Source organism: Microcebus murinus, chromosome 30 (assembly GCF_040939455.1).
Source record: "Microcebus murinus isolate Inina chromosome 30, M.murinus_Inina_mat1.0, whole genome shotgun sequence".
Taxonomy (NCBI): domain Eukaryota; kingdom Metazoa; phylum Chordata; class Mammalia; order Primates; family Cheirogaleidae; genus Microcebus; species Microcebus murinus.
The window spans coordinates 3,718,332-3,731,566 of record NC_134133.1 but is presented as its reverse complement, the minus strand read 5'-3'; the positions used below and the strand labels follow the sequence as shown (position 1 = coordinate 3,731,566).

At 45.2% G+C, this 13,235-nt stretch overlaps 1 long non-coding RNA gene across 1 annotated transcript in view; it reads left to right on the top strand.

The window, feature by feature from the left end:
• LOC105879128 (uncharacterized) overlaps nt 1–12,390 on the top strand; it is a 258,755-nt gene extending 246,365 nt beyond the window's left edge. Inside the window, exon 6 of the long non-coding RNA XR_012915799.1 lies at nt 2,049–12,390. This is a non-coding gene — a long non-coding RNA (uncharacterized LOC105879128). The remainder of the gene's footprint in view (nt 1–2,048) is intronic.
• The last annotated feature ends 845 nt before the right edge of the window (nt 12,391–13,235 follow it).

The following is a 13,235-nucleotide window of genomic DNA, read 5'->3' as shown; positions in this document are numbered from 1 at the left end:
AAACACAATACAAGCCCCAATTTTTGGTTATTGGTTTCAACAGACGTTATTCTGTCGAGTGGCTAAGAAAGTTTAGAAATTCTTGCTCTGAGTACTGTTTAAATCGGTTTAGAGTGTGAAACTTTGAGGATCTATAAGCAATGACTACGTGTATCCATCATGGAACGGGGTGGTCTGTGGATTTTAGGAGCACCTGCTCCCTGGAGATTTTCTCACTCTTTGGGAATGATACAATGCCCAAAGTAGGGAAAGGATTGAGAGAGAAAGATGTATTGTAATCAGGATGCAAACCTAAGATACAAGGATGGAAGGAGAGGCAGAAAAGTAAGAATCTCAGAAATCAAGATTGTAATGACTAGCTGCATGCCATGTATCTGAAAAAAAAAAAAAAGATTGTAATGACGAAGCAGTTTTGGGGGACTCTGGAAGAAACTGCTGTTTTTATAAGACAGGGACCAAGGGACGTTGGGAAGTAGCCGGATTAAATAGGTAGAATGAGGCACAGACATCTCTGCTCGCTGGGTTCAGCTAATCCGAATGCTAATCAGCAAATACACACACATCAGGCAGGTCAATCTGCGGGCACTGGGAAAGGGAAACATCACTTCTTCCACCCATTTTTTTTCCTCCTGTTTTCCCAAATACCAAACATAAAAGCTCACATCCATATAATCACAGTTAACCATTCCTGAAAGCAAATTTAGAATTAGAGGCAATTACAACAAAACAGGGGAGGGATCCGTTGTAAAACCATGTATTTAAAGTTACAGGAATAATTTCTCACTGAAGCAAGGCAACTATTCTTTTATTGTTTGGGTCATCTTGGACAGGAGACAGATTTGAGTAGATTAAGACAAAAGACTGCAATTCTACGAGCCCTCTAGTTTCCAGTCCGAGACAGCTATTGGGTGATATCACTGATTGTGGAAACAGCCGAGTGTGGAGGGAATTAGCAGATGAAAAGCAAGAACACTCGATACGGATGTGTAACCGTGCTTTCTCTGTCTCTTTCGATTCTTCTCATAGCTAGACCCACCTAAAAGCGAAGTTGCATATGTGCATGTTTATACGAAGCATAAAGAACACAAGAAAGGGTTCAAGACATGAAAAAAGGGTGGAGGAAGATAAACATTTCAAGATTCAGATCATGTTGCTGCCCAGACTCCCAGCGTCTCCGAGGAAATAGCTAGAAGGGCAATTCTAGCTTCCTTCCAAGGAATAAAGAGTTTGCTGCGAGCAGAGAACGTGCCAAGAAAGTGCCAATTTGTGTCACACTAACATCTTTCTCTTAAGGCTGAACGTGGCCTTCGGAAACGTGAACCTTTGGCTCCGGTGAGCACGAGTCAGCCTTGAGGGTTTGAAATTAGGCTCTTCAGAAGGACCGAGGGAAATCTGAGAGATCAATTCAGACACCCCCTAATTAGGAAATGTACCGACGCCAGAGATGCGTTTGCAAAGAGTGGCAGGGTCAAATTTTCCATGCCACTCGGGGTGAACTCAGAACGATGGAAACCCTGCAAACACGTTTGGAAATGATTTCGCTGGAGACAGAGAGAGACAGTGACTGCTGGAGGGAGGAAGAGAGGACAAAAGGCAAACCAAGGCGGGATGCTGTCATCGAGAAGACTTGTTGGCAGGGATGAGTGGAAGAAGGTTCTAGCTTTCCTGTCTCAGACAAAACAACCTTCAAAGGCCACCTTCTCCTAGCCGGGGGGGAGAATGTAACCACCAATGCATTCTGCATATTTAAAACTGTCCTTTCTGCGTTTAGAATTTTCATAGCACCAGCCTCCTGCAAACCTCAGTAATGAATGTAGCATGATGATCCTTTGGGGGTTGTAGACACAATCTAAGAACAAGTGACTCCGGAGTAACAGACTTCACAGCCGGAGATAATTTCCATTGCCTAATGGGCTTTACCCCTGAAGCTCTCATTGTTTCACTCTCATCCCAGTCGGGTCTTTGTTTGCCTTACCTCTTTGGGGAAATCGTTGTGTAAGGACCAAATATAAACGGTGACATAGCCTTTTCCACTTTATCTTTTCCAGGATAATGGCTCCCCTGCCCCACTTCCCACCGGCAGAAGGATTAGGCCCAAATGGGTGATGAATTGCTCCAAACAGGCTGACAGCCCCAGAGAGAGGCATGAGAGTAAATTCGACTAGCTGATTACCGACAGAGAGCAAATTGGCCACTTGAGAATTCAGTGGCTGGAATGACAAATGAGAAGATGGAAATCCTCACCAAGGGACTGGACTTTCTGATGAGTCCAAGTGCTGATGAGCAATTTCCATGCCCCTCCCTCCCTGCTGTGTTGATGGTTTACGTCTGATAGGACAGCATTTTGCATTGGGGGCTGTCATTCCTAAAAGGGTGTTTGGAAAACTTTGAAGTACTTAATAATAACCAGGAGGCGTTTGGGGGGCCCCGGGCAGTGGAGTGGAGGACGCCCGTGTTGGGCTTATGGAATGTTCGATTGTAGACAGAGCCCATGCCTGGTTGGTGTGGTTTCAGTTTTCATTCCACCACCCCATAAGGCAGCCTTCCAGGGTTTTCTAGACTCTGGAAGAAAATAAAAAACGAGAGGAGCATTCTTGGCCAAGGGATCTAGGATTTCAACATGTGGACACGCTGAGTCTCCTATTAATGGTCAATCACTAAAAATAGAAATAATTTGGGACTCCTTTGAAGAGAGGCCATTTTTATTGGTCTTCATTTGAATTAATCCATCAAGGGAGGAGGATACATAATGAGCCGTAGACATGTTTAGTGGGGCTACGTCATACATACATGAAGAGATCAAACAGGGCCATCAACCGTCAACCCCCAAGTGGACACAGACCTTCCTGGGAATTCCAGGAATTAAGAGGAAAATGGAGGTGGATGGCAGGTAAGTTAGGTAATCAGGATACAATCCAGACAGAAAGGGTGATAAGACTTAGGCTTTGATGGATGGCTAGAACTATAATAATTTCTGGGTGGGAATCACTTGAGTCAACAATAGTAGTGATTTTTTTTTTTTTAAAGTGATTTGGTGCAGAGTAGAATGGCTTATCATGAGCGAAGTGGTTTGGATACAGGAGTCCGGAAAGGTGAGACCAGGCACCAAGTTGTATATGTATGAATGGGCTTCCAACACCAGGCAAGGAATTGGGTTTGATCTTACAAGCACTGGAAGCACATTGATGGCTCTGTGTCAAGTTAGAACTGTTTTAGAAGTCTGTTTGTCCCACAAAAAAGGAACAACAACAACAACAACAAAAAAAAAAAAACCAATATTCTCTGGAACTTCACCAATAGGTAAAACCAACAGGTAAGGCTGCCATTTTGATTCTCCTTTGGTCTGTGGGACCAGAGCTGTGGAAATTAAGGATGAACTAGCCCAGGGCCTGGGACATAGACTAACTCCCCACACATCGTTAAATGCACAAATGATGCTGAACTACCTAGAACCAGTCTACTGTTTCCTGGAACAGATGAGGGAGACCAGAGGTTACCTTAGATGTCTCCAGAGGCAGCCGTAGATCATTGGAAGAGGCCCGGTTGGAAGTCACGTGAACTGGGCATGTAGCTATACCTTCTTGGATCTGTCTATTTCCTTGCATGAAAAGGCATGGATGAGTTTCACGAATTAGCTTTACCTGCAGGGAGATTTCTATGTGTATTTTGGGGGAGAGAGATGCCATTCTTAGCTCGTGTTGGATTTTCCAGAGGAGTCATGAGCCGAGATAAGGTTGGGAACCTCCGGATTGTGTTTCTTTTAAACTAGAAGAGTCGGTGATTTTCCTCCGTTAGGACAATTGGAACACAAGACGCCAAAAGGTCTGCCAATTTTGTCACCGTGTAGGCAGGCGGCCTGTGGCTGACTGGTTTGACCGAAATGAGAAGGAAAGGATGTTTTTCCAGAATTGTCAACTCAACCTCAGATTCCTCACTAGTCTACGGACCATTATTGATCTGATCAGCCGTCCCAGGGTGTCGTTGCTAACCATCAAAAGGGACACATCATTGAAAAGCAGTTGCTCCCATCGGAACGTGACATTGGCGGTGTGTGACCTCTGACCTTTTTTTTTTTTTCCTGTTTCTTCTTCCTTTCTTTAAGTGAGAGTGCTTACAATGGTCTCTGTTGTAAGGTTATTGGAGAGAATAAGCAGGTAATGATGGGAAGAAAGCATTTGGGCAAATGATACCCTTCCGCTGTTAAGGCTATTCTTCGAAACAATACGCAGTGATTTGTTTGTAGAATGGACACTTTCGGGAGTCACTCTGATTCGGGACTTGCCCATAATGGTATGACGATGGCCAGAGAACATGAGTAGTTGGAGCAAACTGTCGCGCCCGCCTCGCCAGCAAGGAAGATGCGGCAACTGGAGTTCTTCTGACCGTGCTTTAATGGGGTTCCCTTTAAACTTGCATGATGCGGAAGACCCAGCCCGGCAGCGTGCAAGCTGCTATATACCCCAGAAGTACAACCCCTAAGCTGCGATAGGCCGCTCAACTGTCGAGCCACCAAAGCATTAGCCCATATCAGGACCCTTTGTTTGCATTCTCGCGCCACAGGGCAACCGACAATTATGCGTGCGCTGAACTTGTTAGCTGCTCTAGGCAAAGCCGGAAACAGGCGCCAACTTGTAATGGCGTTGACACCGCGCCCCACATCTCCCCCTGTTTTATTAATTTAATGAGAGCTGAGCAACCGTTCAGCACCGTCCTTTGACCGTGCGATCAAGGTTGCAGAGCCTCACTTTCACCAGCAACCACCTATCCTCGTGCAATGAGCACAACTCGGAGGTGTGCAAAGGCTGGCTGTGGGATAGGAGACATGCCTTATTTGGTGCAATGGGAGAGACCCCTCAGAGTGCAAAGGCCATGTCTACTTAAATACCTGGGGGTAGGAGCGGGTGCAACCCAAAACTAGGGTAACCTTTTAGCATGGTCAACCACACCTGTGCAGACTGTCTCAGTTCAAGCGCAGCAAATGTCTGTGCCAATACCACATGGTCCGTGGCTGCAAGACTGAAACAAAGTCATAGAGCTAAGAGCTTCAACAGGAACAGGAATGTATCTAGGCAAGCAGGTAACAATGGCAGAGGGGTGAGACATGGCATTCCAACACAATGTATAATTGCACGTATTAGAGGAACAGTTCACATGTGTACCAGAGGGTTTTTCCGTGGATACCACCCAGATAAACGGGGGCCAAACCCAGACAGGTATAGGGGCAAAGGTCGCGTTTTTGCCCTCCCGCAATCACCCTCACAGAACCTTTAAAAGAGTCGCTAAGATTCCATGCGAAACTAGCATTCCTTGCCATACCCCCAGCCACCAATGGACAGGGGGGCCAAGTCCGTGCAGCTTCCGTTAACCCCACACAAAACACAAAGTCCCCTTCAAGGAGAAGGATCTATTTCCCTCCAGTTTACTACTCTGCGTGTCCAACGGCATGTACGCAGTGCCCAAGGAAACATTAGTAGAAAAGAAGCGAGGGAAAATTGGTGAGTTATGTGTCACAGGCATCGGCAGGGGAGGCACTGACAGGATCCTCCAGCGTGGCTCCGCTGCCGTCCTCGCGATCATCCATGCTGTCGTCAGGAGGAGTAGCCAGCACGTCTTCATGCTGCTCCAGAGGCTGCTGCACCGTTCTGGTCAGCTGCGTGGGCACCCAGATGGGATTGTCCTGGTCCTGTGGAAAAATACAAATAGCTCCCCTGGATCTCATTAACACTGGATCCGGGCCTTTCCATAGATTAGACAACACATCTTTCCACTTCACTAATTCTTTCTGTGGCGGAGCAGGCGTGACATGCCTGTCTGCTGCCGAACGTCCCTTGACATCTAAATTTAAAAAATTTAAAGTAAAGAGAGCAAAGGAAAGACGTCCTTTGGGTGATAGCCCTAGCTGTAGGGCATCTCCCCCTTTTTGTTTTTGTAAGTACATTTTGAGCGTGCCGTGAGCACGTTCCACGATGCCTTGTGCTTGAGGGTTGTAGGGAAGACCGGTACGGTGCTCCACACCCAAGCGAGTGCAAAACTGCTGAAAAGATTTTGAGGTATAAGCTGGGCCATTATCTGTCTTAATAACCCGGGGCTTGCCCCAGGCTGCCCAAGCTTCTAGGCAGTGAATGATAACGTAACTTGCCTTTTCTCCAGCCAGAGGCGTGGCATGAAGGACGCCTGAGCACATGTCAACAGACACGTGAACATACTGAAGCTTCCCAAAGGATGGGACGTGAGTTACATCCATTTGCCACATATGTAGAGGACGCAAACCCCTAGGATTTACGCCCGTATGAACAACAGTGCGATAAGGAGCACAATTTGGACATTGCAGTACAATCTCACGAGCATCTGCACGTGTGATGCTGAAATTAAGTCGTAAGGTTTCAGCTGGCACATGATAAAGTTTATGAAAGTCTATGGCGGCGGCGTGGCCATTAGACACCCAGAGGGCGCGAGTGGCGCGATCTGCCATAGCATTTCCCGCAGCCATAGGTCCAGGTAACAAGGAATGAGCTCTGATATGCTGAATGGAAAATGGGTTTTTCCTATTTTGAATAGTATTCCTAATTTCTGTAAATACAGAAAAGACTGTACTCTTGGCAAGAATGTGAAAGGAGTTCTCTAACTGTTTAACTGCGTTGACCACATAAAAGGAGTCTGAGATGATGTTGATAGGTTCAGTGATGGTACTGAGAACCAGACCAACTACGGCACACTCTACTAGCTGAGGAGAAGAATAGTTAAACTGTTTGGTATACACCTTGTCCTGAATGACATAGCTCCCAATACCCGTCTTAGAGCCATCGGTATACACATTCAAGGCATCAACCAAAGGTTGCAGTGAAGTTACTTTTGGGAAAATAAGCTCGTTTCTCATTGCAAACTGCAATAAGGCATGTCTGGGATAATGGTTGTCAATGCTCCCTGGGAAGGTGCATCTCAATATGGCCCATGCATCAAGAGTGGCACATAAGGTGTTTACCTGATTGGCAGTATATGGACAAATCAGGCTATCAGGGTGACGTCCAAAATGGGACACAGCCAAACTAATACCCTTTAAAGCTATCTCGGCCACACAGGTAGGATAATGGCCAATCACCTTTCCTGGAGAGGCTTGAGGATGCACCCATAAAAGGGGACCATCCTGCCAAAGCACTGCCGTAGCCATGCCCTGAGGCAAAACCTGCCATTGATATCTTGCATCAGGCTGCTCATGGTTTATGGAAGGAAGCGTGAATGCAAATCTGCTTTTATCTTGTGGATGCAAGGGAATAGAGAAAAAACAGTCTTTAATGTCCAAGATAATTAGACTCCAATGTTTAGGCAAAGCTGAGAGAAGGGGCAGTCCTCTTTGAACAGGCCCCATAAGCTGCATCTGGGCATTAATTGCTCTAAGGTCATGCAACAGTCTCCATTTACCAGACCTTTTCTTAATCACAAAAATAGGGGTATTCCAAGGAGATTGAGAGGGTTCAAGATGCCCAAGAGTAAGCTGCTCTTGCACTAGCTTATGGGCCGCGAGTAACTTTTCAGAGGGTAAGGGCCACTGAGGTACCCACACTGGCTCCTCTGTTTTCCAGGGTATGGGCAGAGGATCCCCAGCGGCGGCGAGCGGCCCCAAAGAAAAACCCAGCCCTTCCCAAGGCGGGGCAGGCGGAGGTGGGCGGTACCGCTCACAACCTGCCGCTTCCAGAAAAACCGGTTCCTCTTTCTTTTCTAATTCCTCCCCCGCCTCCTCCCCTGAACTTGAGGAAGTAAGAGAAGAGGAAGAAGAGGAATCATCCTCAGAAATATTTAATTTTTTAAATTCTGACAGAAAAAGGCTATCTCCTCTGTCTTCTGTCCTGTCCTTTCCTTTGTTATTTTTATTCCTGGTACCTTTACATTTCTTTCTCTCCCTTTTCTTCTTTCTCTCCCTTTGCAGGTCGGGCTGCGCTATCCCTCCCTGCATTTTCCTTTTTTGAGCTCTATATTCCTTTTTTCCACCTTTTACCGCGGTTTTTCCCTTACTGCTTCTCTCTGAGCTTGCGTCTTGCAAGTCACTCAGTGCACTTTGGCTAGCTGCTACGCGCGGGCCTGAAGTCTCATCATACAGGCATTTTATGATAATAGGCCACAAAAAGCGCCGCAGCAGAATATTACCCATTTTTTGGAAGCAGGGGAGTTTTGGCCGTCCCACACGTCAGTTCTGAACTCACCTCTGTCGAGGTCGTCTCCGCTGGTGCTTCAAAGTTGCACGAGGTCCCGGGTTTCGGCACCACTTGTCGCGCCCGCCTCGCCAGCAAGGAAGATGCGGCAACTGGAGTTCTTCTGACCGTGCTTTAATGGGGTTCCCTTTAAACTTGCATGATGCGGAAGACCCAGCCCGGCAGCGTGCAAGCTGCTATATACCCCAGAAGTACAACCCCTAAGCTGCGATAGGCCGCTCAACTGTCGAGCCACCAAAGCATTAGCCCATATCAGGACCCTTTGTTTGCATTCTCGCGCCACAGGGCAACCGACAATTATGCGTGCGCTGAACTTGTTAGCTGCTCTAGGCAAAGCCGGAAACAGGCGCCAACTTGTAATGGCGTTGACACCGCGCCCCACAGCAAACGTCATAGCTCTGGGAGCTATTGTCCGGGTAGAACTCCTACATGGAAAGCTAGTCCTGGCAATTTTTTATAATAAGGCAAGGACTCTTATTAATGACTTTTGGCTCAAAGAATTAATGAATAGAGATTGAAGGGATAAAGGACTTAGAGTGTAATAAGGAAAACTAAAGAAAAGATTAGGCTCTAATCAAAATAAATTGCGTTTTTAGATGGATGTCCATAAATTCGACTCTTGTTTCCCTTTATTTATACCAAAAGGAAATGCATTGTGCTAAGCTGATTCATATCATTCGGAAAAAAGAATGGATATTATATTTTAATATGATATTCATAAACTGCAAATGTCAACTTACAAGGGAAAAACCACGGGCAAGAATAGATGCTCTTGGTGAGAAAAAAATTTTTTGCCTGTAAATGTCGATAAATTAATTTTCTCTTTCTAAATAGTACCTGTCAAGTTTAACTGAAGGGCTGATTAGCACCGTCAAAAAACAAAACCACCCAAAATGGCAATGTTATCAATAATAGCAACGACGTTTATTAAGATTACTTTTTCTTCCTATGCTTGCTCCTCCCTCCTAATTTCTTCTAAGTAGTAATGATACTCCTTATTCCCCATGAGGCATCCTCAGCTAACGGGAGACAGTTTCTTCCAAGCAGGTGCATTAGGACTTCAATTTACTTCCCTTTATAAATAGAATCCTGTAGAGAGTATTGGTCAAATCATGCTTCAAGATCACTCTGTTTAGCACCTAGCTCTTCGAGGCTTGTCCAAACTTATCTTAATGTTCTAGCTTTTTCAGCACGAAAGCAGAAACTCCATCTGTAATTTTCTTTCTTCCACCAGCAACAATAACAAAAGGACCTACCTAGCACCACCCAAATCCGTCTTCCACTGAGTATCAGAATCCTTCTGAACATAGTAGCTGCTTCCAATTGCCTGGTATTGGAAAAGGAAATGAAATCTATAGGTTAACTCTGGAATTTGGAGCAATAGCATAACATGTTGCAGGTCATAAGTAACGAAATGTTCCGCTTACTCTCCACATGGTATCTAGCATTAGCAAGTGACCAATAAAAACTCTCTATGCTGAAGATTGGCCCAAGTTGCAGTCATTTTTGCATCTACAAGTTGCATTGGACTCTATGCTAGACTCCCAGCCCGGGGTGTTGTGATTTCCCAAACTAACCTTTTCCCATATTATTGCTTATGTTCTGGGGCGAGCCGGCTCAGTTTGCGTTTATTGTGATATTGATTTGTTATTCTAAAAAACATTTACTGTATAGATCGTTTTTGTTGTTATTGTTGTTAACAAACCAACGTGATTCTACTGTAGTAGAATCTGGAATAACACCGAGGTCAGATTCTCACCGTAGCAACCAGCAAAAGGGGGAATCTTACATGCAGGGTGTAAACTGGGTTTTTTGTTTTTTGTTTTTTATCTCGGTTGAACCCTCATTGACTTCCTAAGGACGAGAGGATCTGGCTGCCATGGTTTACCCAAACAGAAAAACACACAAGGGCGTTTACTGAATGGCTTTAATACGTTCAGATCATGACATGCTTAAATGCCAACAGGCACTTCTACTCCGTGGGCAGTATGGAATCGCTCGAATTTTCATGGCCAGACTGGTTGTGCATTAGTTCTATGGTTGATGTTGAGGAATCCTGTATGATGGTTGGACTGGGGGTTTCTTGGTGACTTCTCTTTGGCGTCTGAAACACACAGCACAGAATTTTCACTGGACTCTCCCAAATTGCTACTCCCCAGCTGTGGAGGTAAATTTGCCCTGCAGAGGCATTGTTGCTTCTGGAAAGTTGCATGGTGCCTGGAGATTCCTGCAAAGAGCAGCACACAGCGAATGGGTTTCAAGCCCAGCTATGGGCTCCTGGACGGTAGGCTAAACTCTAAGGGACTCTGGGCTTCTCGATCATTCTTCCTAATTATACCTCCCTCAAAACGTGGTTCTCTCCGCGTTTTGAGAAACTAAGACTCGGGGAAGTTCACCAGTCATCCACAGCTAATGCGTGGCCAAACCAAACTCATTCCAAACTGGGGCTCCCGAGGGTCCCTTTGCAGAAATCCCTGCAACGTGGCACAAATTCCACACACGCTTGAATCAGTAGGATAAACGGATGGGGTCACGCTTGCTTTCAAAGCCAAGCTCATGGCGGACGTAAGACAGTCTTACCAACATCTTCAAAGAGACAACTGGCCTCCATGGAGGGAACTTATATTCTACCCAATAGCCACGCTTACTTTTTACAGAAATAGAATCAAAGAAACAGTGAATAAAAATCAGACTGAGACTCAAACATTAAAAAAAGAAGGGGAAAAAAAGTGGTGCACAGTAATCCTCCAAATGGTGGGCCATGACCACTCCTATTGGCAACCCAAACCCCATCACTGGGGCAGAGAAAGCCCATTTCTTTCCTCCCACCGTTCGCATACTTGGGATCTCATTCACATTGTACGTAGGTTAGGACAAAAAGACGTTTCTTTGTTTGGATTTTGCTTTCGCTGTGGAATCCATTTACAAAGCAATGCGCTTTGTATGTCAACGAGCAGAAAGGCTCCACTTCCTCTTTTCAAAAAGATTTGGGCAGAAGTCAACTACTGTGTTTACTCCACGCGGCTCTCCAAAATTCGATTACTAGGTATGCATTGCTGTAGCTGCCACAGAGAAGCAGTGAATTTTTTCACTACAAAGGACTTTCTATCTTAGGATGATGAGTCTTACAGCATCATGCCTCTAGAAGGGAATTTTTTTTAGGCAGTTATCTAAAAATTGCTCTATAAATAGGAGGCATTTAAACACATGGAGACTCCCAGCTGATGACTCAGTGCTTCATTTGTCACCCAGGTATATTATCGGAGCACAGGTGGGGTGACTCGACCTCTGGTTTTCCCGCACTTCTTCCATTTTGCTCTTTTCAGCAGAAGCAGTTCATTATACGCAAAAATCAAAAGAGATTGCATTTTGATGCCTCTCTACGACTTTTCTAAATTGCATCACAGATCAGAAAGGAAAAGAAAAAAAAAAAAAAACTCAAAACAGAAAAGAATGAGACCAAACTGTCTAAAGTCTACTTTAGACTGGGGAAACTATGTCCTAAGAAAGTAACTCCCTGCTTGTGTTGTGGGTCACTCCGCACTTTCCCAAAGTGTGTGTCTCGGAACCCTAGTGCCCCGGGCTGTATCGTGAAGCAAGCCTTTTGCGGTGAATGCCCTAAGCCCATTTGGCCGTGCAAAACGGTTGGGTCGTTTTCATAAATGTTTTCAGCATTCAGCATTTCAGTACCTTCCACCTCTCAATCCTGTGGCCAGATAAGAAGTCACAATGCAAGAAAGTCTTAAGAGCAAAATTCTACCCCAAGCATATACATTTAATAGCAAATAAGCACAAAAAAACTCCCAGGAATGCTTATTGTTCTTGCAAGCTCAGAGAAGTCCAACTCTGTCTTTAGTGTCTTGCATAAACCCCTTATATAAAATGTTCACTCTGATGGCCAACAAACATGTGAGAAAATGCTCAACATCTCTAATCATCAGGGAAATGTAAATCAAAACCACAATGAGATATCACTTAACTCTAGTGAGAATGGCCTTTATCAACAAGTCCCCAAATAATAAACGCTGGTGTGGATGTGGAGAGATAGGAACACCCCTACACTGCTGGTGGGACTGCAAACTGGTTCAGCCTCTGTGGAAAGCAATATGGAGATACCTTAAAGAGATATAAGTAGATCTACCATTTGATCCAGCAATCCCACTACTGGGCATCTACCCAAAAGAACAAAAGTCACTCTATGAAAAAGACACCTGCACTCAAATGTTTATAGCAGCACAGTTCACAATTGCAAAGCTGTGGAAACAACCCAAGTGCCCATCAATCCATGAATGGATTAATAAAATGTGGTATATGTATACTATGGAGTACTATTCAGCTCTAAGAAACAACGGTGATCTGGCACCTCTTGTATTTTCCTGGCTAGAACTGGAACCCATTCTACTAAGTGAAGTATCCCAAGAATGAAAAAACAAGCACCACGTGGACTCACCAGCAAACTGGTATTAACGGATCAACACCTAAGTGGACACATAGGAATAACATCTATCGGATGTCGGGCAGGTGGGGGGGGGGGAGGAAGGGATGGGTGTATACAAACACAACGAGTGTGATGTGCACCGTCTGGGGGATGGGCACTCTTGAAGCTCTGACTCGAGGTGGGAGGGGGGCAAGGGCAATATACGTAACCTTAACATTGGCACCCCCATAATATGCTGAAAAAATAAATATATAAATAAATAAGAAAAAAAAATGTTCACTCTGCCTAAGACAGGCTGAGACCATGGCTGTCCTTTGGCCGGACCAGCTGACTGTTGAGTGTGTCATGTGACAGCGCCCTCCATGAAGTGGGGTGCAGGACCTTGAGTGTCGAGAGGTTCGGTGGCTGGCTTTTCTGATGCAAACACCTTGTTCACGGAAGGGGCTGGGGCCATGCAATCGTTCTGGCCCACGACATACTTGGACACAACATTTCATTTCAACACTAAAAAAAAAAAAAGCATTTCTAATTTCTCTCTTGCAAATTAACAACATCTGTGGTATAGATTGGAAAAGTGACAGTCAAAATGT